Here is a 6,000-nt window from a genome sequence, read left to right as displayed (position 1 = left end):
CAAGGGAAGAATTCATACTCTTATTCATCTATGATATTATTTTTTTCAGTGCAGTTGGGATTTTTCTAGTTAAATATTAGTTCTTTATTAGTAGTTCAATTCAATTGGCTTAGGATATAGTCTACCCATGATTTTTTTAAATGATGCACTATCTTATGGACTGTGGAAAAGTTTCCACAGGCACTTATAAAGAATATTAATTCTATCATCACTGGGGAAAGTGCTCTATACACATCCATTCGATCATGTTGGTTTGTTAATTGTAATATTCAGCCCTTCTACAACTTTACTAATTTTCTTCCAGCTTGTTCTAATAGCTATTGAATGAACTATATTAAAGGCTTCTGCTATGCTGTGTATTTTTCTGTTTCGTTCTGTCATTTTGGGCTTATTTTACGTCATTCAAAGTTATGATTTTTAGTTCATAAATTTCAAAAATTCTCTTACCTTCCAATTGGATTGAATCACTTGAAATATATTTATTTTTCATAATGCTTCTTATCTGGAATCCTCCTTCATCTGATATTAGTAAAGTGATCATCCATTTCTTTTCATAGTATTTGCATGATTTATCTTCCTCCACCATTTTACTTTCAACCATTTTGGGTTCTATCTCTTGTGGTAGCATTCATTTTATTTTATTTAGTCTAATCTCCCTTCACATTAATTTATTTTATTATTCCATTTTTTTTCTATCAGAAAGTTGGTTGTAAATTCTTTCACTGTTCTATTTTTGGCTACTCTAGAGATCACCACATGCATCACTGACTTCTTGATGCTCTCAATTAGATTTTTAAAATCTATTTCTCCTCTTCCCTGTTTCATCATTGCTATTACGAATTTGCTTCTACATTTATTTAAAACTTGACAAGGTATTGTGTACAGATCCAGCTCATTTATATTAACACACATATTTTACCATTTCCAGTGCTCTTCATTTATATCTGCAGTTACATTTTCCACGCGGGATCATTTTCCTTCAGCCTGAGGAAATCTCTCTAATATTGTGATCAGATCAGCTGATGATGAGTACTCTAAGCTTTTGTTTGTTTGGAAATGTCTCTATTGCAACTTCTTTGCATCAGGATAGTTCTTGCGGTACGCAGAAGTCTAGTTTGGCAAATTTTTCTTGTAGAACTTTAAAAATGTGATTTCATTGTTTTTAGATTCCATTGTTTCTATTGAGAAGTCAGCTGTCAGTTTCACTGACTCTTTTTTGGTGATCATCTACTTTTCCTCTGGCTGCTTTTAAGAATTTATCTTTGTCAGGGCGCCTGAGTGGCTCAGTGGGTTAAGCCTCTGCCTTCAGCTCAGATCATGATCTCAGGGTCCTGGGATCAAGCCTGGCATTTTGCTCTCTCTGCTCAGCAGGGAGCCTGCTTCCTCTCTCTCTCTGCCTGGCTCTCTGCCTACTTGTGATCTTTCTCCCTCTGTCAAATAAATAAATAAAATCTTAACAAAAAATAATTTATCTTTGTCATTGATTTTCAATGTATTTCATATGTATTCATATGGTTTTTATGGTAATGTGTACATATGTGGTTTTTTGTTTTTTTTTACTTATCCCACTTGGATTACCTGAACTTCTTGAATCTGTGTGATATCTTTTATTAGTTTTGAAAAGTTCTCAGCAATTATCTCTTTAAATGCTTTTTTTTGGATCAGTCTCTGTATTTTTTTAAAATTAAACTCTTTTCCTTTTAACTAATCTTATTAAACCTGCCCTCTTGTGTCTACTTGATTATTATTCATAGATTTCACCTCTTTATCCATTTTGTCTGTTTTTCATATATTCTTTTAATTATATTAACCAGTGTTACATTGAAATCTTTGTTTGCTAACTTTATTATCAGTTTCATTTGTGGGCCTACATCTACTCTGTTTTTTCTCTGATTATCAGTCATTTCTTTGTCTTTTCCTGTATTTACGATTTTTTTATTCCTAAATTTTTTTTAATAAAAAAACTACAAAGAACCTGTTTGATTTAATCTTCTGACATAGTGGAGTTTCTCATTCTTGTGTTGGACACATAGGGTGAAGGGCTGATTATTTTGCACTTATGAGGAATTTTGTTCTGTTAAGTCTGCTTGGCAGTTTCAATAATACTCGGGCTACCTCTATTTTGTCTCAGAGTGTGATTTTCCCAAACTTTGCTTGTGAGCATAATGGGTAGTTTTCTCCTCAGTTCTGTCTTTCTAAGGTACCCAGTCCCACCCTCCAGAATCCTAACTTTTGAAGATAAAATCTGTCAAATGTCTTGAAAAGGAGACTACCTTGAAAGGGAGACTATGCACTTGAGGCAGGTCCCACATCTCTGGCTGGACTTTGCTTCCTAAGCACTAAGCACTAATTTAGTGCTTAGGAAGCAAATTTAGTGCTTAGGATTGTATGAGCAAAAGATGGAGCAGGAGACCTCCATCTTTCTTTGAGAAGCTTTTACCATAAACCTCCTGCAACCCACACAGATATAGAACTCAGAAAATATGCCATTAGTAAGACCAGTCTCGTGTTTGAAGTCCCTCAAGTTTCTAATTTGTCACTTCAGATCCACACAACTGCTTTGCCTGTCTCACTTTCCCCCAGGAGCTGCCAAGACTTTTACGGCAAGCTTCAAGATTTGTTCTAATCTAATGACTTCATTAAATAGAAACAGCTAGCAACCATCAGCTTCACCTAGGGCAGAGTCTTGCTCTTCTAGAATTGTGCTTCATCTAGTCTCATTTCCTCCACGGTTTTCTAATGCCTTTAAAACACAATTTTTGTGATTTTCTAATTGTTCCAATGGGAGGGTGGCCATTCACCACTTACTATGTTTATTTAGGAGATGAAGTGTTGGTATATATTAAAACAATTCTTGTTCTCCTCTGAAATTTCATATCACTTATAGTCTTTGATACATTAATCCTATTCTTATATTGTTTTATTGCTTAATGTATGCTAGTCTTATTTCCTTGGAAATTACAAATGTTGATGGAAGAAATATTGCTTTATGTCTCATATAGACCTATCATAATACTGAACATGGCATAATTAAAAGCCAGTTTGAAACATCTGATAGTTGAACAAGCTGGTCTATGGGACATGATAAATATTCATCACAATCACAATGCTTCCAGCTTCATCCTTGTAAATCCTTGTCTAATCCATATATCCAGTTATCTATTCATATGTATACCCTTTCTCTCTCTGACCCCCTGCAAACTATCTTCATAAAACTATTCGCAAGGACTGAGAGAGTAAGCATTTATGAAACAAATCTACAGCTTTTGTAAATCTGCTTATAAAAAAAGTGGCCCTTTGCATTGTTTCTTATCCCTTAAGTGTGAAATCTATCCAAGAATTTAGGGCAATGAAGGTTTATTTCTCATGATAAACTCGCATGCTTCCTTCAATTAAGCAATAAGTATTCTCTAATCCATGTACTTTCTTCTTTGCCCTGACTGCTATGAAAATAAGGACTATTTTTTTGTTTAGTGATTAGAGCTACATGAGTGTATGTGTAATCTGTTTTTATTCTTAGTCCTTACTCCTTGTTTCTTTATGTGGTATGTGTTAATTGTACAGGCATTTTTGTGTAGATTTATGACAAGCCATACCACATTTTAAAAATGGATAAGAGTCTATATAATCATATAAAGCCAATATGAAGGACTAGACAGCCAGGGGTTTGTCAACTTTGACAAATGTTAGGCTTTTTTATTGCCAGGAGAACCAACTTAGCATCATTCACTTAATATTTGCCAAATATTGAATCATTAGCAAAATCTCATGTGATTATCATTCATTTTTCCGGACTTGTACTTTTTTTTTTATTATTTATAAGAAAATTTAAATGTCTCTCCATGACCCAAGCTCAGGCGTTGTGTGTTTAAAATTTACAGAAAAAAGGGTAACATTTCCAAAACTTTCTAAAGGTTTGCCAACATAAGCTCTGGGCATCTTAAGTATCTGAACAAGTAAGTTACTTTTGAAATTTTACTAGAACAGTAAGAGACAAAGATAAATCTCCACCAGAGGATTGTATGAGCAAGAGTCCAAGATTTGGGTGACATAATAGGCTATAATATCAAAGCTTTACAGATGTGTAGAATTAATAGGTTAGGGAGAAATTGATAACTCTTTAATGAGGACAACCTAAAATTTTCTTTTCAATAACTGTAGTTAGCATTTGTGCCCAAATGTCATACGACTGGCAACTTCATTTCATTTTCCCGATGTCAAATAATCTCTGCCCGTAAGAAAGCAGATTGTTAATTCCATTCATGTATGCTCACCCCGCCGAAGACAACGTTGCTTGAAAGATCATTTCCAAATGAAAAGGGCAAGCTGTGGAATTATTTGGGGCCTACCAGTAATGATTATAGTCCTGAGTAAAACGAAAGTTCATGCAACCATGCTTTGTAAACATGCGCTGTAGTCAGTTGTAGGTTCGCTGTATAAGGGAAAACGAAAGCTCACCGAGGGCCAGTGTTGGAGCAATTTGAATAAAGTCAGTCCTCTGTGTAAGTAAGTAATTACTTAACTATGTCCTGTGGTGGTTTCTCCAACTTTCTATCAAGATAACATTAATTTATCAAAAAAGTTATCACAACAGTGATTTTTATAAACAAAAGACTTTATTTCAAATATATTTTACAGTTTGTGTGTAATTAGGATTGCTTTCCAGACTCTGAAATTTAATACTAAATTGAACAGGCAAGGTACAAAATGGTGTGTTTACTTAGGCCTACTGAATTCCTACAGTTCTGGTAAATTTTTTATTATTTTTTATTTTTTCCTTTTTAAATTGAATCAGTAGCGACAGCAGTGTAAAACAACTTTCATCCTCTTGAGTTATATTTTGAACAGCAACAAAATACCATTCCATTCCATATTCGCCTGCATATTAGAAAATGGCAATAATGGGCAAGTAAAATCTCATGAATCTGGACCTGACTAATTGAAAAATGATGATTATTGTGATCAGAGCGGAACTGGTTCATTCTTGGTGGTAAAAATAGTTTGCTAAGCAAATTGGTAGAACAAACAAAATCGTAGGACAGATGTTTAGCCTGCTTAAGAAAACATAACTATTTTTAAGAACTTTTAGCAATACTATTGCATACACTTTACATACTAATTACAATGCTTACTTATAAAACAGGTCCTCTCAGCTAGCTATTAGATTGCTTTAGCGACTCAAGAAAAATAAATCTTTTTTTTTTCCATAAATATTCTTTAACTCAGACATCGGACTAATTCATGCTTACCTTCACCTCCATTGCTATAACCGAGGTTTCAGTGATGGTGTTAAGTTATAAACAGGGATGACTGCTGAACTTCAAAATTTGGTAAGAATGACAGTGTCCTGATTTCTTAAAAATACATATGTGAACGTTCTCAAACACCAACAACCGAAATTGGCAAAATGGAGATAAATTTAAAAAAAAAAAATGGGTTTCCTTTTACTATTGCCAGTATTCTTTTGGTTGTTCAAGGCATTGGCAGAAAGAAAACAATCCATTATTGCATGCTAGTCCTAAATATGCCATAAGAAATTAAGAAAAACATAAAGGCCGAGAACAAAATGCTTCCAAGCGGAAACATCACAGGACAAAACCAAGCGAACTTTATTTGGTAGGAAAGAGAGGGTAGTGGTGGTTGGGACCTCACCCCTCGAGGGAGCAGGCTTCAGCACGGAGATTTTCCCCATCCACATATTCTTAGCGCATCCATTATGATAATGCCGTTTTTTTGAAGCAAGGGGCTGAGACTGTGACCAGTGTAGCCATAGGTGGTCTATTATAAACACTGCATGGAATGCTTATCTCTTCACTTCTTCAATGGCTATTTTCCTTCCCAAAGAACCTCAATTTGTTTTGCAAATACTAAGTGGGTGTCGTTTTGTGTGTTTCCCTTCTATTTTCAGTGTTCCTCTCCCTTGGGAGTCTCCGAAGCCTCCTGCTTTGCCCATGAACTAGCCAAAGCAGAGAAACAAGGATAACGTACAGGAATGGTGCT

The sequence above is a fragment of the Meles meles genome, chromosome 7 (assembly GCF_922984935.1).
Source record: "Meles meles chromosome 7, mMelMel3.1 paternal haplotype, whole genome shotgun sequence".
Taxonomy (NCBI): domain Eukaryota; kingdom Metazoa; phylum Chordata; class Mammalia; order Carnivora; family Mustelidae; genus Meles; species Meles meles.
Note: the sequence above shows the minus strand (reverse complement) of the source record.